The 26,313-nt window shown below is 42.1% G+C and overlaps 3 non-coding genes and 1 pseudogene across 3 annotated transcripts; all 4 read left to right on the top strand.

The window, feature by feature from the left end:
- The first annotated feature begins 1,200 nt into the window (after positions 1–1,200).
- Positions 1,201–1,398, top strand: LOC122037690. The gene has a single exon (XR_006127704.1). It is a non-coding gene; the product is annotated as a U2 spliceosomal RNA (small nuclear RNA).
- A 2,557-nt stretch (positions 1,399–3,955) lies between these two features.
- On the top strand, positions 3,956–4,152 carry LOC122037688. The gene has a single exon (XR_006127702.1). It is a non-coding gene; the product is annotated as a U2 spliceosomal RNA (small nuclear RNA).
- A 9,666-nt stretch (positions 4,153–13,818) lies between these two features.
- Positions 13,819–13,957, top strand: LOC122037678 (annotated as a pseudogene).
- Positions 13,958–26,116: 12,159 nt separating this feature from the next.
- On the top strand, positions 26,117–26,313 carry LOC122037693. Its single transcript, XR_006127707.1, has one exon. It is a non-coding gene; the product is annotated as a U2 spliceosomal RNA (small nuclear RNA).

Below are 26,313 nucleotides of genomic sequence, written 5' to 3'. Positions count from 1 at the left end.
ATGATTAGTGCTAGGTGTTATTTCCTTACTTTGTATATCAGTTGTATCTGCTGAGTGTTGAACTCACCCCGCCTCCATTGTTGTTATTTTTCAGGTTGATGCTGTCAGGAGAGAGTTCCAGTTGCTAGTCCCCTGCTGACCACGAGGTCTTAGTAATCTTTTGGTTTTCTTCTTTATTAGTCTATGTTCAGACTCATTCTGTTTTTGATACTATGGATTTTTGATACTATGGATCTGGTATGAATTTTATGTGTCGATGGATTTTATTTCGATGTGTTTTTACTACATGCCTGCTTGGTCGGCAGAAGAGGTGAGTTTGTCGGATTTGAGCTTTACGAGTGTAGTGGAGTAGGGTTGATTTCGAGTCAGAGTATTATTCATTCCCTTTACTTGTCATATAAACTGCGTGGTTGTGTCAGCCAGAGGCTGAAATTGATATTAACTGCGTGGTGATGGTTTTTATTATTGTTATTATTCCAGCCAAATGTGGCTGTGGTATACAGTGTTTGTAGAAAGTTTCAGATTGGCCGCCGTACAGGGGAGATGTTGCCGAAATTTCTTCGGACAGGGACTCCTCCGGGGCGTGACATCACCCCCCCAATGATCCTTGGACGTACCCCTTATAAAGGAAAATAACCCAAGGATATAATGGACTTTTCCATTAAGAGTAGTGGGGAACGTGGGCATGTTCCCACGTTCCCCATTTCCTATAGGATCAACATCTGAAGCCAACTAGTGACGAGCCGAGCGAATCGAGGGATCAATCCCATAGACAGCTTCGGCGAAGAATTTGATCAGCTTACTAGGGAGCGATGAGGAGAGAGGGTGACCGACGGAGGAGAGGTCCTGCTCGTCGACGCAGCTACAGCGGTGAAGCAACAAATCTTAACTGCCTCTAGAACAAAATCGCAAGCAACAAGACTCTCCTTTCTTTTCCACGGCCAAGGGGAAGGAGACGTGAGAAAGATCACGGTTTGCAGTGTACTCTCGCCTCTTCTTAAAAAAAAAACTCTAATGGCCATTTATACCAGGTGGAGTTGTACTCTCACCTCTATTTACAAACAAAAAAAACTGTAATGACCTTTTATACTAGGTGGAGTTTAGAGTTTAGGGTTTAGAATTTAGTCCCATATCGTTTGTTTTTGATTGACGGAGTGGAACTAGTGCTATAAAAGAAGAGGCTATGGCACTTTCTCATTCATACCTTTCTCGGCCTTTTGGCTAAGATCAAGTGTAGTATCTGTTCTTATCAGTTTAATATCTGATACGTGGACCATTGGTTCACTATGATATTAAATTAATTTTTATTTTGGGGAGGGATCATTACAGTAGCTTGCTATTGGATCCTTCGCGTGTCATGCTTGTGTTGCACTATTGTAGGAGTTCGACGCACCCGACCAAGATAAATTAAATTTTTATATTAAATTAGGGTTTTTTTAAAATTATTAATTATAGTGCAAGAAATTAAATCTTAAAATTTTATATATTTAAAAATAAATAGAAAACACATAAAAATTTAATGAATAAGAAATTTTAAAATTAGAATTGAAGAAATTGATGTTTTCTTAGATTAAATTTTGAAATAATTTAATTAGGTCCTTCAATTTAATTGAAATAACTTAATTAGTGTGGTTTTTTTTAATTTGGTACGAAAAAATGATTTTACTCCACAGAAGAAAGATAAATCACGTACCAAACAACTTTCTAATAGAGAAAATTCAAGTATTCAACTTACTAATCCTAGGATGGTCAATCCAACCATAAAAATTTTCCACCAGTCCATCAATTCAGTGTTCTTAGATCAATCGTCCATTAGAGAAAATTCATTCGTTAATTCATCGAGATTTAAACTCAATCCTTAAATATTTGGGAAATTAAAAAAAGTGCCTTACCGTGGTACTATTACACAAGAACAACCTTATTTATTGTTTGAAACTTGTTCAACTATTTATTAAATTTAATTATTTTATTTTATTTTATTTATTTAACATGTTTATAAAAAAGTTATTGATGATCATTATTCACCAACATACTTGTTCAAATTTATTCGTAAGGTATTGAAATTGTGTTGTATTGAACGAACAAAAATAATTCCTTATTAAATTGAACACCAATCTTATTTTTGAACAATTGGTTCATTTACCACCCTATCCAGCACGCTTGGGATATGCAACGAGGGCACAATGATAGGGCACACATGGGATGTGTACCGAGAGCACAATGTTGTTACCATCTCGATGATATTGAACCAACTCCAGACCAATGCTTTGGACAAATAGGCTCGCTCAGTCAAACTGATAAATGGATCACTGAAAGAACATGCCAAATGATAGACCATGGTAAAACCCTAACCCTACAGTCTACGGAGGGCCCGAACTATAGGAGAATAACTCGAGGGGTGATTAGCTTGCGGGTTAGATTAAGTAACATGTTAAGGCACTTTCATACCTGGAAGCAACAGAGTTGGGAATGTAGGCAACAAAGTTCTTTAATATATTTTGCAATGGGAGAAGGAAGCACAAAGGCCAAAGTAAGATTGACTTTCCACATCTCTTCCCTCCAGGCTATTGTAGGTAGATATAAAAGAAACAAAACGAGTTCAATAGGATGAACCCAGCATATCAAATGAGAACCACTAAAACATCAAGAGTAAGATGCATGAATTGAGACTTCCTCCTCAAAATATTTGATAGTACGATTGATCATGTCTGAAAATTGAAAAGAGGGCATGCTGGCAATGGTGACTTGGTTATTGATTGCAATAAGACTTTTTACTATGAGAAAAAGTTTTCCTTTAATCTCGCAAACACAAAAACAAGTAAAAAAAAATGTTAGTGCCCAGAAATCAGGGGAAGTTTTTGGCGATAGCCCTCTGATGTTAATGACGGAAAGCCTCAGCGAGTGGCGGCCATGAGCCAAGCCACCGGCCAAATCGGAGACAAACTCCGTGGGTGTCCCTCAAAGCCTACGACGTCGGCAATTGGCGAAGTTCGTGACATGGACGCTATCTTTCCATGTGTTGGCAGCGGGCAACAAAATCGATCGGAGCGGCAGCAAACAAGAGCAAAAGGAAGGGGTAGCAATTTTAAGCAAGAGATTTGTCATGCATTTATAACTAACTATGTGCTCTGATACCATTGTTGATACTCTAAATGCATGAATCAAAAAGAATTAAAATGGTAAACACTTACAATGATCTCCCGCAGATCTTGCAATCAGCGAAGATTGGATTTGCGGTCGGAAGAGCAATCATAGGATTGGAAAGCTCTCCACAATTCCACGAACCAAATCCCACCGTCTCAGATGTTCTGCTCACTCTCTCGTTGTCTCTTTCTCTACACCGTGAATCGTCCCCCATGATCCTTGGACGCACCCCTTATAAAGGGAAATAACCCAAGGATATGATGGGATTTTCCATTAAGAGTAGTGGGGAACGTGGGCATGTTCCCACGTTCCCATTTCGTATAGGATCGACATCTGAAGCCGACTAGTGACGAGATGAGCGAATCGGGGGATCAAACCCACAGACAGCTTCGGTGAAAAATTTGAACAGCTTACGAGGGAGTGAGATGGAGAGAGGGTGACCGACGGACGAGAGGCCCTGCTCATCGACGCAGCTACAGCGGCGAAGCAACAAACGTTAACTAGCTCCAGAACAAAATCGCAAGCAACAAGACTCTCCTTTCTTTTCCGCGACCAAGGAGAAGGAGACATGAGAAAGATCACGGTTTGTAGTGTACTCTCGCCTCTTCTGAAAAAAAAAACTCTAATGGTCATTTAGAACAGGTGGAGTTGTACTCTCGCCTCTATTTACAAACAAAAAAAACTGCAATGACCTTTTATACTAGATGGAGTTTACATGTTAGGGTTTAGAATTTAGTCCCATATCTTTTGTTTTTGATTGACGGAATGGAACTAGTGCTATAAAAGAAGAGGTTATGACACTTTCTTATTCATACCTTTCTCGGCCTTTTGGCTAAGATCAAGTGTAGTATCTGTTCTTATCAGTTTAATATCTGATACGTGGACCACTGGTTCACTATGATATTAAATTATTTTTTGTTTTGGGAGAGATTATTACAATAGCTTGCTATTGGATCCTTGACGTGTCATCCCTGTGTTGCACTATTGCAAGGGTTTGGCACACCTGACCAAGTTAAATTAAAATTTTAAATTAAGTTTATTTTTAAATTATTAATTACAATGCATGAAATTTAATCTAAAATTTTAAATATTTAAAAATAAATACAAAACAAATAAAAAATTTGAATTTTTTACCGATTTAATTATTATTTTTTAGTTAATGAATAAGAAATTTTAAAATTAGAATTGAATAAATTGATGTTTTCTTAGATGAAATTTTGAAATAATTTAATTAAAATTTTAAATTTATTAAGTTATTCAATTGAATTGAAATAACATAATTAGTGTGGTTTATTTTTTTAATTGTGTAAGAAAAAAAGATTTTACTCCGCCCAAGAAAGATAAAACACATACCAAACAACTTTCTAATAGGGAGGACATTTAATCCTTAGGGAATAAAACATGTAAAACACCTGTATCACTCGAATACCAATTTGGCTACACAGTGGGGGTAGAGTTTGGTTCAAGTTTGGCTTGAGGTTGGTTCGTTTAAATGTTATCAAGTTCTCAATTGAATTGGTATCAAGTACTCAACTTTCGCTGACTAATCCTAGGATGGTCAATCCAGCTATAAAAATTTTCCACCGGTCCATCAATCCAATGTTCTTAGATCAATCATCCATTAGGAAAAATTCATCCGTTAATTCACCGAGATTTAAACTCGATCCTTAAATATTTGGGAAACTAAAAGTGTCCTATTATGGTACTATTACACAAGAACAACCTTATTTATTGTTTGAAACTTATTCAATTATTTATTAAATTTAATTATTTTATTTTATTTTATTTTATTTAACATGTTTATAAACAAGTTATTGATGATCATTATTCACCAATATACTTTTTCAAATTTATTCATAAATTTTTGAAGCATGTCCAATTAATTAAAATAGTGTTGTATTGAACGTACATAAATAATTTCATATTATATTGAATACCAAACTTATTTTTGAACCATTGGTTCATTTACCGCCTTATCTGGCATGCTTGGGATATGCAACGATGGCACAATGATAGGGCATGCTTGGGATGTGTACCGAGAGCACAATGTTGTTACCATCTCGCTGATCTTGAACCAACTCCAGACCAATGCTTTGGATAAATAGTCTCGCTCAGTCAAACTGACAAGTAAATTGTTCGGTCACACTGAAAGAACATGCCAAATGAAAGACCATGGGAAAACCCTAACCCTACGGTCTATGGAGGGCCCAAACTATAGGAGAATAACTCGAGGGTTGATTAGCTTGTGGGTTAGATTAACTAACATGTTAAGGCGCTTTCTGTTGGTGCAACCTTAGGTCAAGGTTGACCTGGTTGACCCGACTCGAGTTGACGTGACTCGAGTTGTATTTTGATGTTTGACTTGGGGAGATTGTCGGTGCAACCTTAGGTCAAGGTTGACCTAGTTGTGTTGCATGTTGATGTTTGACACTCGTGAGAGAGTTCTATTCTTGATGTGGGACAAGAATAGATGTTTGGGAGATTATTGGTGCAACCGTAGGCCAGGGTTGACCTGGTGACCTGATTCGGGAAAAGTCCAAGTATGGAGACTTGGCACGGAAAAGTCCAAGTAGGGAGCTTGGCACTGGAAAAGTCCAAGTATGGAGACTTGGCACGGAAAAGTCCAAGCAGGAAGGCGAAAAGTCCAAGTATGGAGACTTGGAAAAGTCCAAGTATGGAGACTTGCATCGAAAAGTCCAAGTATGGAGACTTGGCATGGAAAAGTCAAGTATGGAGACTTGGCACGGGAAAGTCCCGTGAGTGAAGCCAGGCGGTGGGAAAGTCCTAAGCGATGTTAGGCGGTTGGAAAGTCCCGGTGAGTGAAGCCGGTGGTGGGAAAGTCCTAAGCGGGATGTTAGGCGGTGTGGAAATCGGTGAGTGAAGCCGGTGGAAAGTCTGGTGAGTAAAGCCGGCAAGGAAAATCCAGATGGATCGTGGATGATCGGACTTGGTGTTGGAAAGTCCAAGTAGGTCAAAGGATTGACCGGACACTTGGCGAGGAGTTCTAGCGAGTCAAGGGTGACCGGATGCTAGGGATGAAGTACCAATAGGTCAAGGTTGACCGGATATTGGTTTGGAAGTCTTGGGACTTGGTTTGGGCAAAAACCAAGCTGGATCGGTCACCGCACCGATCCGGATGTCTCTGTTTGCTCGATCGGTGCGGTGACCGATCGGATACGAAACTCTGTTCGATTCTTGTCGATCGTGGCCGTGACCGATCGCCAGCTAACGAGGCGAAAAGAAAGCGGTGATCGGTCCACATCGATCAAAGTCTGATCGATGCGGGGACCGATCAGAGACGATGTCGCGGAAGCACGCCTGAGTTGGGATCGATGCGTGGACCGATCCAGCTCTTTGATCGGTCCACGCATCGGATGCCGAAGGTTACGTGCACTAGCGGTCGATGCGGGACCGATCGGGCCTGATCGGTCCGTAGACCGATCAGGCTATTGCGACGCAACGGCTAGTTTCTTCGCCGTTCTTCTTCGCAGGTATAAAGGGGTTGAGGGCTGCGCGATAACTTCTTCCTCTTCTTTCTACTGAGCTGCTGTTGTGCTCTTGAGCTTTGTTGAGTTCCGAAGCTTCGTGTGAGCTTCTACGACTGGTTTCCTGCTGTTGTAGGCGTCGCTTGAAGCTGCTGCTTCATCCAGTCGAAGAGAAGGCAAGTAAGCGAAGGTTTTACAGTTGTATTGTATTTTGCTTCTTGCTGTATACTCCTTCTTGTATTGCTTTTGCAAAACTTTGTGGCGAGGTTTCTCCACCCAGAAGGAGTGATTATTAGCCGGTTCTCCGGGGACTCATCCACCGACGGATTGATAGGGCTCGTCCACCTTACGGACACGCCGAGGAGTAGGAGTTTATCTCCGAACCTCGTTACATCGACGCGTTGAGGTTTGATCTTCTTGTTTTCGTTTCTTGTTCTTATTTCCGCTGCGCTAACCCTAGTTTGTAGAAAGAAACGCGAACGATTTGGGGCGGCTATTCACACCCCCCCTCTCTAGCCGAGTACGAACGAACCTAACAAGTGGTATCAGAGCGAGGCCGCTCTTCGACGGATCAACACTCGTGGGAGCAAAGCTAGAGAATGGATCTCTATGGAGAAGATGTCACCATTCCACCTTTCTACGAATGCGGCGACTTCGCGTATTGGAAGGTAAGGATGAAGTATTTTCTTATGACTAACATAATGAATTGGTTTTGTGTACAAGAAGGTTTTACTCCTCCGGTGGATGAAGAAGGAAAACCACTTGAGAAGAAGGAGTGGACAAGAGAACAAATTCACAAATCCGAAATCAACGAAGAGGTAACGAGAATAATTGAATTTTCATTGCCTACTAACATTTTGTGTAAGATAGGATACAACAATGCCAAGGAGTTGTGGAACAACTTGGCCAAGTACCATGAGGAGAGCTCCACCTCAAGCCATGAAGAGGAGCCTAGTGAGCCAAGTAGCTCACATCATGGAGGGAGCGAATTGGAAGTTGAGGGCTACTCAATATCCAAGGAAGAAGAGGAGGAGAGTTCCTCTTGTTCAAGTTCGGAGCAAGAAGAAGAAGTTTCCACCTCCGGAAGGGTTGAAGAAGAAAGCTCACACCCATCCCCAAACCTAGGTAACTCAAGCATCTCAATTTCAAATAAGTTACATATAATATGCTTTGAGTGTAGGGAGTGTGGACATTACAAGAGCAAATGTCCAAAGAGAGTTAGGAAGACTCCACCGGCACCAAAGGTCAAGGAAGCCGGAGTCCCAACACGCAAAGGCAAGAAGCACATGGTGTGCTTTCAATGCAAGCAACGGGGACACTATAGGAGCCAATGTCCGAAGAGGAGGAAACCTCACAAGGACAAGGGATGCACATCGATAGGGGGAGCTAAGGCAAACCCTAAGGTAACCTCTAAGGTTCATTATTGCAATTCTAATAAAACTCATGCTAGTAGTTTTGTTGCAATTGTTAATAATGATAAGCATGTTAACTTTAGGAACCAATACATGTGCTTAGGAGCTAAACATGTTAGCCTAGATAGGGATACTACTAGGAATGCTAACCCTAGGATTAACACTTCTAAGGTTAAGAAAAACCTAGGTAGAAACCCTAAATCAACTAGACATATGCCTAGGAATACCTCAAGGAAGAGTGATAAATCAAAAATTGAGGTATTAGAAAAGGAGAATCAAGTCTTGAGGTCAAGGCTTGATACCCTAGAAAAGGCCCTTAAAAGTTTAGAGAAGTCAACTCTAGGGCCTAAGGGTCAAAAGTCCAAGGACAAGAAAGGTTTGAGTCACAAACCTAAGTCCCAAATGGTCAAGCCCACATATCATGATGTTCCATTCGATTATGGAACAAAACCTAGGGCTAGGAAGACCAACACCAAGGTCACAAGGGAGTCACCCCTAGAGTTGATCTTGATGAGTCCCAAATGGCCAAGGCTTTAAAGCCTAAGAGGGTCATTAGGAGGGTTGCTAGGGAAGTTATCCCTAGTGAATATTTAGTGAACCCAATGAGCTCAAGTAGGTATTGGGTTCCTAGGAGCATTTTCTCTACCCCATAGATGGGTTAGAGAGTGTCAACTCCAATAAGAAGGGTAGTTAACCCAACTTTGAGGAAATTGACACTCAAGGAGCATTTTCAAGGTTTTGATAACCTTTGAAAATGAAAAAGAATTATTATTTACTCCTTAAAGAGTAAATTGTGCCATATTTGAAAAATATCGATTTCAATCTTATTTGGCACAATTTAAGAAAACCTAGAGAAATACCATAATTGGGATTTTGGTTTTCTCTAAGGGATATATGGGCAATCTAGGGTTAGATTCTAAGTTAGCTAAGGCTAAGGATACTTAGATAGGGAATTTAGGCATTTTATTTGTGCTAACTTCCCATGATTGGTTGCCATATGCCATGCCATGACATCATACTTATTTTATTATCATTTGAAATGTCATGATAATGCTTAGGTTATCTATATGTCATGTGTTAGTTTCGTTTCAAACTTTATGCCATGACATCATGACATTGGCACATGTTTTCATTTATGTTATTAATTTATGCCATGTCATCATCTCTTGCATTAAGAATCAATGAAATTGATTTAAGGATAAAAACACATTTTGGTATTGAGATCAAAGTGTAGTTTAGAAAATGCATGAGAACTTAGCCTAAGTTGACCTTAACCCATATCTCACATCAAATTGACTTGAATGTGGTTTGATACACCTTAGATGTGTGTGAGATATTAGGATCATGAGTTAGGATCAAGGTGCATAGTTTTTGTACCTAGATGAGCCTAATTCAAGAAAAGGAGGATCATAGGGAAAGCTTGTGTACAAGTCATGTACATATAGCCCTAAGATTGTGGTCCCAAATTAAAGGGTTTGAAATCATTTCAAAATTGTTTTGAAAAACCTTGATGAAGCTTTCCTAGTGATAGCATTCATCATTGAACATTGTGATACAAAGTTGACTTAACTTTGAATTATTTCAAAGTTTTTGAATTTTGTATCAAGATTTGAAAATGGAAGTTATTCTCATAGAAAACTATTTTTCCATGATAGTATATGTTATGAGGAATGTATCCTCAAAATTTCACATTTTTTCGAATTTTCTGGAATTTTTTAGGAGTTTCTGAATTTCCGGGAAGGGAAATCAGAAATCTCTGATTTCAGAGTGTGGATCGGTCACCGGACCGATCCAGGGAAGTTCTGATCGGTCTGGTGACCGATCAGTGACGATCCAGTGCGATCAGTGAAGCGTGGATCGGTCTGGGGACCGATCCAGGGGGATTCTGATCGGTCTGGGGACCGATCAGTGCGTGCCAGTTTCTGATTTTCAGCTGTTGGTCTGAAATTTCAGCTGGAAGTTGGGTTTTGTGGATTTCTAAAGGTTTGGAACTCTCAAAGACATTGTTGGTGCAATGGTCAAGGGGGAGTTGACCTCTAGGGGGAGTTTTACCTAATTGTCAAGAGGAGTTGACTTTTAGGGGGAGTTTGTACTCCTTAAGACTCTTGAGGATTAGTGATATGGGATTATCACTAAGTTGATTGTTGAGTTTAGTATCAAGGGGGGAAATTAAGAGTTTCAATGAAAGGTATGGGACTTTCATTAGGAAGAAACTCTTGACCTTGATACTCTCCTTTTTCTTTTTGATGTGTGTCAAAAAGGGGAGAGTATTCATTGGAGAATTATTGGAGAACCCAAGTTAGGTTATCGGGTTAACCTAAGCTAGGGGAAGAATGTCAAGGAATGTTCAAGGAAGAACATTGGAATTCTTTTTGATGTGTGTCAAAAAAGGGGAGAATTATTGGAGAACCCAAGTTAGGTTATTGGGTTAACCTAAGGGGAGAATGTCCAGAGAATGTTCAAGGAAAGAACATTGGACATTGGAAGATGATTGAAAACCTAAGTTAGGTTATCGGGTTAACCTAACTTGATTATGGTTTTGTCAAACATCAAAAAGGGGGAGATTGTTGGTGTAACCTTAGGTCAAGGTTGACCTGGTTGACCCGACTCGAGTTGACGTGACTCGAGTTGTATTTTGATGTTTGACTTGGGAAGATTGTCGGTGCAACCTTAGGTCAAGGTTGACCTAGTTGTGTTGCATGTTGATGTTTGACACTCGTGAGAGAGTTCTATTCTTGATGTGGGACAAGAATAGATGTTTGGGAGATTATTGGTGCAACCGTAGGTCAAGGTTGACCTGGTTGACCTGATTCGGGAAAAGTCCAAGTATGGAGACTTGGCACGGAAAAGTCCAAGTAGGGAGCTTGGCACTGGAAAAGTCCAAGTATGGAGACTTGGCACGGAAAAGTCCAAGCAGGGAGCTTGGCACGCGAAAAGTCCAAGTATGGAGACTTGGCACTGGAAAAGTCCAAGTATGGAGACTTGGCACTGGAAAAGTCCAAGTATGGAGACTTGGCACGGGGAAAGTCCTGGTGAGTGAAGCCAGGCAGTGGGAAAGTCCTAACTGGGATGTTAGGCAGTTGGAAAGTCCTGGTGAGTGAAGCCAGGCAGTGGGAAAGTCCTAACTGGGATGTTAGGCAGTTGGAAAGTCCTGGTGAGTGAAAAGTCCTGGTGAGTAAAGCCGGGCAAGGAAAATCCAGATGGATCGTGGATGATCGGACTTGGTGTTGAAAGTCCAAGTAGGTCAAAGGGATTGACCGACACTTGGCGAGGAGTTCTAGCAGGTCAAGGGAGTGACCAGATGCTAGGGATGAAGTACCAATAGGTCAAGGTTGACCGGATATTGGTTTGAAGTCTTGGGACTTGGTTTGGGCAAAAAGCTCGGATCGGTCACCGCATCGATCCGGTGATATTTGCTCGATCGGTCCGGTGACCGATCGATAATCGAACTCTGTTGGCATCGATCGGCCCGTGACCGATCGCAAGCTTAACAGAGGCGAAAGAAGGCAGTCGATCGGTCCACGCATCGATCAGATGTCCCGATCGGTCCTGGGACCGATCAGAGACGATGTCGCGAAGCACGGCCGAGTTGGGATCGGCCGTGGACCGATCCTGATCGGTCCACGCATCGAGTACGCATGGTTACGTACTAATCGATCGGGGGGACCGATCGATAGGCCTGATCGTCCGTAGACCGATCGGGGTTCTAGCGTTGCGACGCAACGGCTAGTTTCTTTTCTTCTTCGCAGGTATAAAGGGTCGAGGGCTGCTGCTGCGCGATAACTTCTTCCTCTTCTTTCATCGAGCAGTTTTGAGCTTTGTTGAGTTCAAGCTTCGGTGAGCTTCACGATGGTTTCTGCTAGGCGTCGCTGAAGCCTTTGCTTCATCCAATCAAGAGAAGGCAAGTAAGCGAAGGTTTTACAGTTGTATTGTATTTTGCTTCTTGCTGTATACTCCTTCTTGTATTGCTTTTGCAAAACTTTGTGGCGAGGTTTCTCCACCCAGAAGGAGTGATTATTAGCCGGTTCTCCGGGGACTCATCCACCGACGGATTGATAGGGCTCGTCCACCTTACGGACACGCCGAGGAGTAGGAGTTTATCTCCGAACCTCGTTACATCGACGCGTTGAGGTTTGATCTTCTTGTTTTCGTTTCTTGTTCTTATTTCCGCTGCGCTAACCCTAGTTTGTAGAAAGAAACGCGAACGATTTGGGGCGGCTATTCACACCCCCCCTCTCTAGCCGAGTACGAACGATCCTAACACTTTCATACCTGGATGCAACAGAGTTGGGAAAGTAGGCAACAAAGTTCTTTAATATATTTTGCAATGGGAGAAGGAAGCACAAAGGCCAAACAAAGATTGACATTCCACATCTCATCCCTCCAGGCTATTGCAAGTAGATATAAAAGAAACAAAACGAGTTCAATAGGATGAACTCAGCATAGCAAATGAGAACCACCAAAACCTCAAGAGTAAGATGCATGAATTGAGACTTCCTCCTCAAAATATTTGACAATACGATTGATTATGTTTGAAAATTGAAAAGAGGGCATGCTGGCAATGGTTACTTGGTTATTGATTGGAATATGACTTTTTACCATGAGAAAAAGTTTTCCTTTGATCTCATACACACTAAAACAAGCAAAAAAAAATGTTAGTGACCAGAAACCAGGGGAAGTCTTTGGCGATAGCCCTCCGACGCAAATGACGCAAAGCCTCTGCGAGTGGCGGCCATGAGCACAACCACCGGCCAATATCAGAGCAAACTTTGTGGGTGTTCCTCATGGCCTACGACATCAGCAATTGGGGAAGTTTGCGACATGGACGCTATCTTTCCATGTGTTGGCAGCAGGAAACAAAATCGATCGGAGCGGCAGGAAAAGAGAGCAAAAGGAATGGGTAGAAATTTTAAGCAGGAGATTTGTCATGCATTTATAACTAACTATGTGCTCTGATACCATTGTTGATACTCTAAATGCACGAATCAAAATGAATTAAAATGGTAAACACTTACAACGATCTCCCACAGATCTACAATCGACGACGATTGGACTTGCTGCCGGAAGAGCAATCATAGGATTGGAAAGCTCTCCACAATTCCACGAACCAAATCTCACAGTCTCAGATATTCTTCTCACTCTCTCGTTGTCTCTTTCTCTACACTGTGAATCATCCCCCATGATCCTTGGACGCACCCCTTATAAAGGAAAATAACTCAAGGATATAATGGCCTTTTCCATTAAGAGTAGTGGGGAACGTGGGCATGCTTCTACGTTCCCATTTCCTATAGGATCGACTTATGAAGCCGACTAGTGACGAGCCGAGCGAATCGGGGGATCAAACCTACAGACACCTAGGCAAAGAATTTGATCAGCTTACGAGGGAGCGAGGCGGAGAGAGGTTGACCGACGGAGGAGATGTCCTGCTTGTCGACGCAGCTGCAGCGGCGAAGCAACAAACCTTAACTGCCTCCAGAACAAAATCACAAGCAACAAGACTCTCCTTTCTTTTCCGTGGCCAAGGAGAAGGAGACGTGAGAAAGATCACGGTTTGCAGTGCACTCTCGCCTCTTCTTAAAAAAAAAACTCTAATGGCCATTTATACCAGGTGGAATTGTACTCTTGCCTCTATTTACAAACAAAAAAAACTGTAATGACCTTTTATACTAGGTGGAGTTTAGAGACTAGGGTTTAGAATTTAGTCCCATATCGTTTGTTTTTGATTGACGGAGTGGAACTAGTGCTATAAAAGAAGAGGATATGGCACTTTCTCATTCATACCTTTCTCGGCCTTTTGGCTAAGATCAAATGTAGTAATACATGGACCATTGGTTCACTAGGATATTAAATTAATTTTTATTTTGGGGAGGGATCATTACAGTAGCTTGCTATTGGATCCTTTGCGTGTCATCCCTGTTAAGTTTTTTTTTTAAATTATTAATTATAGTGCAAGAAATTAAATCTTAAAATTTTATATATTTAAAAATAAATACAAAACACATAAAAATAATTGAATTTTTTTATTGATTAAATTTTTATTTTTCATTTAATGAATAAGAAATTTTAAAATTAGAATTGAATAAATTGATGTTTTCTTAGATGAAATTTTGAAATAATTTAATTAAAATTTTATTAGGTTATTCAATTTAATCGAAATAACTTAATTAGTGTGGTTTTTTTTTTAAAATTTGGTAAGAAAAAATGATTTTACTCCGGCCAAGGAAGATAAATCACGTACCAAACAACTTTCTATAATAGGGAGGACATTTAATTAATCTGTAGGGAATAAAACAGGTAAAACACCTGTATCATCCGAATACCAATTTGGCTACATCGTGGGGTAGAGTTTAATTCAGGTTAGGGTTGAGGTTGGTTTGTTTAAATGTTATCAAGTTCTCAATTGAATTGGTATCAAGAATTCAACTTTCACTGACTAATCCTGGGATGGTCAACCCAGCCATAAACATTTTCCACCGGTCCATCAATCCAGTGTTCTTAGATCAATCGTCCATTAGAGAAAATTCATCCGTTAATTCACCGAGATTTAAACTCGATCCTTAAATATTTGGGGAACTATAAAAGTGCCCTACCGTTGTACTATCACACAAGAACAAACTTATTTATTGTTTGAAACTTATATAATTATTTATTAAATTTAATTATTTTATTTTATTTTATTTATTTAACATGTTTATAAAAAAGTTATTGATGATCATTATGCACCAATATACTTGTTCAAATTTATTCATAAGTTTTTGAAGCATGTCCAATTAATTAAAATTGTGTTGTATTGAACGAACATAAATAATTCCATATTAAATTGAGCACCAAACTTATTTTTGAACCATTGGTTCATTTACTGCCCTATCCGGCACGCTTGGGATATGCAACGAGGGTAGAATGATAGGGCACGCTTGGGATGTGTACCGAGAGCACAATGTTGTTACCATCTCGATGATCATGAACTAACTCCAGACCAATGCTTTGGATAAATAGGCTCGTTCAGTCAAATTGATAAATAGATCACTGAAAGAACAGGCCAAATGAAAGACCATGGGAAAACCCTAACCCTACGGTCTACGGAGGGCCCGAACTATAGGAGAATAACTTGAGGGGTGATTAGCTTGCGGGTTAGATTGACTAACATGTTAAGGCGCTTTCATACCAGGAAGCAACAGAGTTGGGAAAGTAGGCAACAAAGTTCTTTAATATATTTTGCAATGGGAGAAGGAAGCACAAAGGCCAAAGTAAGATTGACTTTCCACATCTCATCCCTCCAGGCTATTGCAAGTATATATAAAAGAAACAAAACGAGTTCAATAGGATGAACCCAACATATCAAATGAGAACCACCAAAACCTCAAGAGTAAGATGCATGAATTGAGACTTCCTCCTCAAAATATGTGACAGTACGATTGATCATGTCTGAAAATTGAAAAGAGGACATGCTGGCAATGGTGACTTGGTTATTGATTGGAATAAGACTTTTTACTATGAGAAAAAGTTTTCCTTTGATCTCGCACACACTAAAATATGCAAAAAAAATGTTAGTGCCCAGAAACCAGGGGAAGTCTTTGGCGATAGCCCTCCGATGCTAACGACGCAAGGCCTCCGCGAGTGGCGGCCATGAGCACAGCCACCGCCCAAATCAGAGGCAAACTCCGTGGGTGTCCCTCAAGGCCTACGACGTCGACAATTGGGGAAGTTTGCAACATGGACGCTATCTTTCCATGTGTTGGCAACAGGAAACAAAATCGATCGGAGCGGCAGCAAACAAGAGCAAAAGGAAGGGGTAGCAATTTTAAACAGGAGATTTGTCATGCATTTATATCCAACTATGTGCTCTGATACCATTGTTGATACTCTAAATGCATGAATCAAAATGAATTAAAATGGCAAACACTTACAACGATCTCCCACAGATCTACAATCAGTGACGATTGGACTAGCTGTCGGAAGAGCAATCATAGGATTGGCAATGTAAAGCCCGAAAAATTCCCGAATTTATTTTAGAAATATCCTATGATTTTTCTAGATTATTAGGATATTTTTACATAATTGTTGGAGTACCGGAAGTAGTAAAAAAAAAAACAAATAAGTCGCAAAATGGTTTACGCGGGAATCGAACCCGGAACCATCGGAGCCTACGACTTATTATGTGTTCCGGAAACCAAGTGAACCCAGTAGGGCCGTGCTGAAAGGATAGGAAATCAAATATATTTATATTTGATTTGGGAGAAATAACTATTTGATATAAATAGAAAACTTAAGTGGGATTGGTTTATTTTTTTTTTGTTCGGCATTTTCTCTCCTCACCGAAGCCTTTCTCTCCCTCTCCCGTTTCCTTCTCTCGGCGCAGCAGACAAAGCAAAGGAGACCTAGGGTTCCTTCCCTAGGATCGTGTGTTCACTTTCCGGCGACAACACCAACACGAAGTCGGTTCTTCTCGCGAGAGGAACGCGAGGACGTAAGCGGTTCGTCGAACGGAGCAATTTTTCCGGAAAACCTAGCGGATAGAATAGTAAGAAAACCTTGCGATCGAAGTAAGAAACCCCTCACCTGCAGTATAATTGCTCTCGCTTGTTAGTTTTGGCATTAGTTCAGTAGTTCTACAGTTTTCAGTCTTAGGGTGTGCTTTTAGTGCACACCAAGCATCCGGTAGAATGCCCAGTTCAGAAGGATGCACCAGTAGGCGTCCTAACAGCATGAAAAATGTATTAGAAACATTTTATTCAGCTTATTATCAGTTATTACAGCTAAATGGATCAGATATCCATTGGGTGGGCTCCCATAGTAGCCTCTAGGTTCAGATAACCTAGCTCTAGGTTCAGATAACCTAGAACAGCAAAGTAAAATAAAACAGTATTCAGTATTTTACTTTTATTCAGTTGGCACTATACTTGGATCAGATATCCATGGGCTGGACTCCCACAGTCGTCCCTAGGTTCAGATAACCTAGTAACCCTGCTGGATTCGGAACTTGCAATCCCGGGTCTCGTAGGAATGCGCGCACAGTAGGTACAGTTGCCAGGGCCCAGCAGCATGTTTAGTATTTTCATCTATTATTATATATAGTTTTCCAAATATGTAATCAGTGATGGAAACACTAACTTAGTTTCAGTTACAGTTAATTACCTCAGTTAAGTTTCATGATTTGAGTTCATGACCAGTTAGATGTATATGCATGACCAGTTCAGTATTCATGCTTAGTTTCAGATACAGTATGCTATGCTCAGCTTGTTTGTATGCCATGATCAGTTTAGTACATGTTTGTATGCCATGCCATGTTGCCATGCTCAGTTCAGTTTTCAAACCGCATGTTTTAAAAACATAATCGCATCGTTGCATGTTTTTGTGAGGTAGATGGTTTCTTACTAAGCTTCTTAGCTTACAGATGCTACTTTTCTTATACTGCAGATACCTGTAAAAGAAAAGTGGACTAGCGGAGGCTGGAGGGCGATGCTACGATGATGTGTGTGTGCAAGGGGTCTGGAATAAAGATCCTTGGGATCTATACGCTTTTATTTCAATTTTAGTACTTAACATGTCTAGTTTTATGACTTAGTCTTGTTACTAGGTATTATAGCTTAGTAAACTATGTCTTGTTTAGTTTATCATGTTTAGAACGTTAGTATTTACATGCTAGAGTGTTTTTCATGTATCTAGAGCTTGTGTATGTGATTTTTGGCACGAATCAGTGCTGGAAATCAGAAATTCTGATTTCGTTTCAGACTATCAGAACCTGGATCGGTCAGCAGACCGATCCAGTGCCATTCCTTTTCCTGGATCGGTCAGCCGACCGATCCAGATGGATACAGTAGCCTACTGTATCTCCCTGGATCGGTCAGCCGACCGATCCAGTATCGAACAGAAGGCATCCCAGCGTCTCCAGGTGCCTGGATCGGTCTGCAGACCGATCCAGACACACCTGGATCGGTCTTGCCGACCGATCCAGCCTCTGCTGGATCGGTCCGCAGACCGATCCAGCAGGGCACGGAATCGCGGCAAGTTTGATCGATCCGTGGATCGAACAGCAGCTAGCTGGGAAGTTAGTTTTGAGTTCTAGCTCAGATGGGAGGTCAAGTATCCTCCTCAGCACATATACCTCAACCGGAAAGGGTCTTGAACCCTTCCTTATAACAGCATGGGTGTACCAGTTGTCAGTTTAATAGAGTCAGTTAGTGAAATTTTGTTTTACCCAGTTTCCGCACAGTACAGCACAGTAGCTTCAGTAGTTAATGTAGCGTTCCGGCTCACAGCTTAGTACTTAGGAGTTGGGTCGTTACAGAGTGGTATCAGAGCAAGTTCCTTACTTCCTACACACACATCAGCATTGTGCCTACAGCTTCCAAGTAAGAACATCTCTCACTCAGTTTTGTTTTCAGCTTTCATATCAGTTATATGTGCTTTCATGTTTGCTCTCATGTTGGTAGTTAATTAATTCATGTTTACAGTGATAGTATTTAACATGTTACCAGTAGTTAACTATAACATGATAGCCTAGTTATATATATGTGTTCTCTGCTATTTAGAAAATGGTACGAGGACGTCCAGCTAAGAAAGCATCAGCGGCTGAGCCCCAGCATGAGGCAGGCAGTTCAGTGCCTCCCCCAGACCTTACAACACTAGTGGCTCAGCTACAGCAGCAGTTAGCTGAACAGCAGCAGGAGATAGCCTCCTTAAAGGCTAACCAGCAGACTACTCCCCCAGTCACTCCAGTACCGAACCTCACGACTCCAGTAATCACAGAGGTTGTACCAGCTCAGCTTGCAGTACCAGTCCCAGTAGCAGGGGCTAAGAGAGAAGCTTACCTTATCCAGTGGCAGAGAATTAAGCCCGAGAACTTCTCAGGCACCAGCGAACCATGGGATGCTCAGGCATGGTTTAAAACACTGGAAAGCACGATGGAGCTTCTAGACTGGCCAGAGCACGAAAAGGTGAAGTGTGCCTCCTTCTATTTAACAGGAGACGCACGCATGTGGTGGGAGCGGATTAAATCGAAGTGGCCAGTAAACCAGATGACATGGGCCAACTTCGAGAAAGAATTCTTCGAGGAATTCTTTCACATGCAAGTCACGAACCGACACTATGACGAGTTTACAGAATTTCGTCAGGGCAACCTATCAGTTCAGGAAGCCGTGAAGAAATTCAATAGGTTGGCCCGTCTGTGTCCAGAACTAGTCAGCACAGAGAAGGAACAAGTACGGTTGATGTTGAAGATGCTCAGACCAGAGATCGCAATGAATGTGGCTGGTGGCGTTCATAGGCCACAAACCACAAAGGAGCTAGTGAGTAGTGCTCTGATCACCGAGCACTATCAGCACAGCATCACCCAGCAGAAGCAGGTTTCCACAGAGCCCAAGGGACAAGCTGGCTCAGGTACTCAGCAGAAACAACAGGGACATAGCTCCAACTGGAAAGGGAAACGCAAGGCAAGCAGTGACCCAAAAGGAGGGCCAGCTGGAAAACATTCCAGACATCCCAAGTGTGCTACTTGTGGGAAACATCATCCAGGAGTTTGCCGCAAGGGTACGCGAGGTTGTTTTGAATGTGGACAGGAAGGGCACATGGCTAAGCAGTGCCCGAACAAGAACAGTCTTCCTCAGCCTCAGCCGATACAGTATGGAGCTCAGCCAGCGCAGCTACACCAGATGTATGCTGCCTTAGATGGTCCACAGATCAGTCAGGGCAGATTGGAAGCCCCCACAGCTATCACGAATGCCAGGATTTTCTCACTGACCAGAGAGAACGTAGCAAATGCCTCGACAGTTGTCACAGGTCAGATCAGTATTTTACAGCATAATGCAACTGTCTTATTCGATACTGGGGCAACCCACTCTTATGTATCCAGGGCATTTGCCGAGAAATTAGCAACACCTCCAGAGTTACTCAATAGTCAGTTTCTGACAACACTACCCTCAGGAGACATTATGGCATCTACGCACTGGCTCAGAGCAGTGCCAGTCATTATAGCAGACAAAGAACTTTTTGGTGATCTGATAGTGCTAGAAATGACTGACTACAATGTCATCTTTGGAATGGATTTTCTGATCAGATACGACGCTTCTATAGAGTGTCGTAAACAGAAGGTCATATTCCAACCTGAAGTAGGAGTACAGTTTGAGTACATAGGAAAACCAAAGAGAAAAGCCAGGAAGTTTCTCTCAGCATTGAAAGCAATTATTGGATTCGGGATGCATGGGATTTTTAGCAAATGTAGTCAACACCAGACAAGAACCAACACTATTAGAGGTTCGAGTCGTGACTACCAGCAGCCTTCCCTCAAGAGCTACCAGCTTAGCACGACATGGAGATTGAATTTGAGATAGAGCTCATTCCCACAAATCCAATTTCCAAGGCACTGCACCGCATGGCTCCAGCAGAATCAAGGAACTCAGGAGCAATTACAGGAGCTTCTTGACAAGGGTTTCATACGCCCTAGTCACTCACCATGGGGAGTACCTGTGTTGTTCGTGAAGAAGAAGGATGGAAGCATGCGCCTATGCATAGACTACCGTGCCTTGAACCAGGTCACAATTAAAAACAGGTACCCTCTTCCCAGGATAGATGACCTGTTTGACCAGCTAAAGGGAGCCACATTGTTCTCTAAATTTGACCTCAGATCAGGATATCACCAGGTTAGAGTCAAGAAAGGTGATATACCTAAAACAACTTTCAGGACCAGATACGGACATTATGAGTTCGTAGTCATGCCTTTCGGCGTGACAAATGCTCCAGCTACTTTCATGGACCTCATGAACAGAGTATTCAGAGAATACTTAGACAAGTTTGTCATCGTGTTCATCGATGACATTCTTATCTATTCAGGCACTCAGGAGGACCATGCAGAGCATCTGAAGACAGTTTTGCAGATCCTTCAGCAGAACCAGCTGTACGCCAAATTCATGAAATGTGAATTTTAGCTAGACCAGGTAGCCTTTCTAGGTCACATCATCTCCAAGGATGGTGTTATGGTAGATCCCAACAAGATAGAAGCAGTAAGTAACTGGAAGAGACCCAGGAACGACAGTGAAATCAGAAGCTTTCTGGGATTAGCAGGCTACTACAGGAAATTCGTAGAGCACCAGAAAGAACAAGAAATTTCAGTGGACAGAGGACTGCGAGAACAGCTTCAGCGAACTAAAACGGAGATTGACCAGTGCTCCTATTTTAGCTATACCAGAAAACACAGACAGCTTCGACATCTACAGTGACGCCTCTAAATTGGGATTAGGAGCAGTACTGATGCAGCAGGGCAAGGTGATCGCCTATGCCTCCAGACAACTCAAGGATTATGAGAGGAACTATCCTACTCACGACCTTGAGCTTGCAGCAGTGGTGTTCGCTCTCAAGATTTGGAGACATTATTTGTACGAAGCTCAGTGCAGAGTGTATACAGATCATCAAAGTCTGAAGTATTTCTTTACTCAGAAGGATCTGAATATGCGACAGCGCAGATGGTTAGAGCTGGTCAAGGATTATGACATAGATATCCTCTACCATCCAGGGAAAGCTAATAAGGTAGCAGACGCACTCAGCAGGAAGTCCAGTGCTACCTTATTATCTTTAGCAGCTATGTCACCACCCCTAAGGAAGGAGATTACAGCTTTTAGTCTCGAGCTTATAGTCGGGCAACTTTCCACTATGTCCTTAGCATCTACCTTACTTGATGATATCCAGACAGCTCAGGAGCAGGATCCTGAAATCCAGAAAATCAAGCAAGGGTTAGCAGAATCAGAAAGTGGAGAGTTCAGAGTGTCCGCCAGTGGGGTAGTGTACTGTGGTGACAGACTTTGTGTTCCAGATCAGGAGGAACTACGAAAACAGATTCTAGACGAGGCTCATAGGACTCCCTATGCGATGCATCCTGGTTCCACCAAAATGTATCAGGATCTAAAGAAATGATTTTGGTGGCCTGGGATGAAGCGAGACATCGCCAGATACGTCAGCATCTGTCTAACCTGTCAGAGGGTTAAGGCAGAACATCAGCGACCAGGAGGAGTTCTGCAGCCGATCCAGATTCCAGAATGGAAGTGGAAGGATATCTCTATGGACTTCATAGTGGGATTACCCAGAACCACGAATGGTTTTGATGCCATCTGGGTAATAGTCGACAGGTTGACTAAATCAGCCCACTTCTTGGCTATCAGAATATCCTATTCCATGGAGCAGCTAGCTCAGTTGTATCTCAAGGAGATTGTCAGGCTGCATGGAGTCCCACGAACCATTATATCAGACAAAGACAGCAGATTTACATCACACTTCTGGAAGTATGTACAGTCAACTATGGGCACCCAGTTAAAATTTAGCACAGCCTTCCATCCTCAGACAGATGGTCAGACGGAGTGAGTAAACCAGTACTCGAAGATATGCTCCGGGCTTGTACTCTAGATTTCAAGGGAAGTTGGTGCAAATATCTGAGTCTAGCAGAATTTGCATACAACAACAGTTATCAGGCCACTATCGGCATGGCACCTTATGAGGCACTCTATGGGCGGAGGTGCAGATCACCAATCTGCTGGTATGAGAGTGGTGAACAGAAGGAACTAGAGCTTCAGACAGATCTAGTAGTAGATACCACAGCAGCCATATAGCAGATTCGCTAGAGGATAGAGACAGCACAGAGCCGTCAGAGCTAGCCGATACACCACGCACCCTAGAGTTTTCTTGGGATACAGCTTTCCTCGAGTAGCTCCCATGAAGGAGTCATGCTTGGGAAGAAGGGCAAGTTAGCTCTCGATATGTGGGACCATACCTTATCACGAAGAGAGTGGGCAAGGTAGCATATGAGCTAGAGCTACCTCAGAAGATGTCCACAACGTATTTCATGTCTCCATGTTGAAGAAGCATATTCCGACGCCACCTGTGTGATTGAGCCCCATTGGTACAGTCCGTGATGATCTCAATGATGACAATCGGCCTATTCGATAATAGACCGAGCAAGAAAGAAATTACGAACAAGGAAGTACCATTAGTCAAAGTCACCGCAAAATCACACAGCAGCAGAGGCTTGGGAGACAGAGGCCATGAGGCATGTATACCTGAATTGTTTTAAGTTCAGGGACGAACTTTTTATAAGGTATGGGGGATTGTAAAGCCCGAAAAATTCCCGAATTGATTTTAGAAATATCCTATGATTTTTCTAGATTATTAGGATATTTTTACATAATTATTGGAGTACCGGAAGTAGTAAAAAAAAACAAAAAATAAATAAGTCGCAAAATGGTTTACGCGGGAATCGAACCCGGGAACCATCGGAGCCTACGACTTATTATGTGTTCCGGAAACCAAGTGAACCCAGCAGGGCCGTGCTGAAAGGATAGGAAATCAAATATATTTATATTTGATTTGGAAGAAATAACTATTTGATATAAATAGAAAACTTAAGTGGGATTGGTTTTTTTTTTTTTGGTTCGGCATTTTCTCTCCTCACCGAAGCCTTTCTCTCCCTCTCCCGTTTCCTTCTCTCGGCGCAGCAAACAAAGCAAAGGAGACCTAGGGTTCCTTCCCTAGGATCGTGTGTTCACTTTCCGGCGACAACACCAACACGAAGTCGGTTCTTCTCCGCGAGAGGAACGCGAGGACGTAAGCGGTTCGTCAAACGGAGCAGTTTTTCCGGAAAACCTAGCGGATAGAATCGTAAGAAAACCTTGCAATCGAAGTAAGAAACCCCTCACCTGCAGTATAATTGCTCTCGCTTGTTAGTTTTGGCATTAGTTCAGTAGTTCTACAGTTTTCAGTCATAGGGTGTGCTTTTAGTGCACACCAAGCATCCGGTAGAATGCCAGTTCAGAAGGATGCACCAGTAGGCGTCCTAACAGCATGAAAAATGTATTAGAAACATTTTATTCAGCTTATTATCAGTTATTACAGCTAAATGGATCAGATATCCATTGGGTGGGCTCCCACAGTAGCCTCTAGGTTCAGATAACCTAGCTCTAGGTTCAGATAACCTAGAACAGCAAAGTAAAATAAAAGGATTAAGATTTTACTTTTATTCAGTTGGCATCGTACTTGGATCAGATATCCATGGGCTGGACTCCACAGCCGTCCCTAGGTTCAGATAACCTAGTAACCTGCCGGATTCGAACTTGCAATCCCGGTCTCAGAGGAATGTGCGCATGAGGTTGCAAGGGCCCAATAAAGATGTTTAGTATTTTCATCTATTATTATATATAGTTTTCCAAATATGTAATCGGTGATGGAAACACTAACTTAGTTTCAGATTCAATTACCTCGGTTAAGTTTCATGATTTGAATTCATGACCAGTTAGATGTATATGCATGACCAGTTCAGTATTCATGCTTAGTTTCAGATACAGTATGCTATGCTCAGCTTGTTTGTATGCCATGATCAGTTTAGTACATGTTTGTATGCCATGCCATGTTGCCATGCTCAGTTCAGTTTTCAAACCGCATGTTTTAAAAACATAATCGCATCGTTGCATGTTTTTGTGAGGTAGATGGTTTCTTACTAAGCTTCTTAGCTTACAGATGCTACTTTTCTTATACTGCAGATACCGGTAAAAGAAAAGTGGACTAGCGGAAGTTGGAGGGCGATGCTACGATGATGTGTGTGTGCAAGGGGTCTGGAATAAAGATCCTTGGGATCTATACGCTTTTATTTCAGTTTTAGTACTTAACATGTCTAGTTTTATGACTTAGTCTTGTTACTAGGTATTATAGCTTAGTAAACTATGTCTTGTTTAGTTTATCATGTTTAGAACATTAGTATTTACATGCTAGAGTGTTTTTCATGTATCTAGAGCTTGTGTATGTGATTTTTGGCACGAATCAGTGCTGGAAATCAGAAATTCTGATTTCGTTTCAGACTATCAGAACCTGGATCGGTCAGCAGACCGATCCAGTGCCATTCCTTTTCCTGGATCGGTCAGCCGACCGATCCAGATGGATACAGTAGCCTACTGTATCTCCCTGGATCGGTCAGCCGACCGATCCAACATCGGCATCCCAGCTTCTCCAGGTGCCTGGATCGGTCTGCAGACCGATCCAGACACACCTGGATCGGTCTTGCCGACCGATCCAGCCTCTGCTGGATCGGTCCGCAGACCGATCCAGCAGGGCACGGAATCGCGGTAAGTTTGATCGATCCGTGGATCGAACAGCAGCTAGCTGGGAAGTTAGTTTTGAGTTCTAGCTCAGATGGGAGGTCAAGTATCCTCCTCAGCACATATACCTCAACCGGAAAGGGTCTTGAACCCTTCCTTATAACATCATGGGTGTACCAGTTGTCAGTTTAATAGTGTCAGTTAGTGAAATTTTGTTTTACCCAGTTTCCGCACAGTACAGCACAGTAGCTTCAGTAGTTAATGTAGCGTTCCGGCTCACAGCTTAGTACTTAGGAGTTGGGTCGTTACAGGCAAGCTCTCCATAATTCCACGAACCAAATCCCACCGTCTCAAATGTTCTCCTTACTCTCTTGTTGTCTCTTTCTCTACACCGTGAATCGTTCCCCATGATCCTTGGATGCACTCCTTATTAAGGAAAATAACCCAAGGATATAATGGACTTTTCCATTAAGAGTAGTGGGGAACGTGGACATGTTCCAACGCTCCCATTTCCTATAGGATCGACATCTAAAACTGACTAGTGACGAGCCGAGCGAATCGGCGGATCAAACCCACAAACAGCTTCGCCGAAGAATTTGATCACTTGATGAGGGAACGAGGCGGACAGAGGGTGATCGACGGAGGAGATGTCCTGCTTGTTGACGTAGCTGCAGCGACGAAGCAACAAACCTTAACTGCCTCCAGAATAAAATCGCAAGCAACAAGACTCTCCTTTCTTTTCTGTGGCCAAGGAGAAGGAGACGTGAGAAAGATCACGATTTGCAGTATACTCTCACCTCTTCTTAAAAAAAACTCTAATGGCCATTTAGACCAGGTGGAGTTGTACTCTCGCCTCTATTTACAAACAAAAAAAAAACTGTAATGACCTTTTATAATAGATGGAGTTTAGAGTTTAGGGTTTAGAATTTAGTCCCATATCGTTTGTTTTTGATTAACGGAGTGGAACTAGTGCTATAAAAGAAGAGGCTATGACACTTTCTCATTCATACCTTTCTCGGCCTTTTGGCTAAGAGCAAGTGTAGTATCTGTTCTTATCAGTTTAATATCTGATACGTGGACCATTGGTTCACTATGATATTAAATTAATTTTTCTTTGGGGAGGGATCATTACAGTAGCTTGCTATTGGATCCTTCGGCTGTCATCCCTATGTTGCACTATTATAGGGGTTCGGCGCACCTGAC

Source organism: Zingiber officinale, unplaced genomic scaffold (assembly GCF_018446385.1).
Source record: "Zingiber officinale cultivar Zhangliang unplaced genomic scaffold, Zo_v1.1 ctg72, whole genome shotgun sequence".
NCBI lineage: Eukaryota > Viridiplantae > Streptophyta > Magnoliopsida > Zingiberales > Zingiberaceae > Zingiber > Zingiber officinale.
The sequence above is the reverse complement of the archived record's forward strand: the minus strand, read 5'-3'. Positions and strand labels throughout refer to the sequence as shown.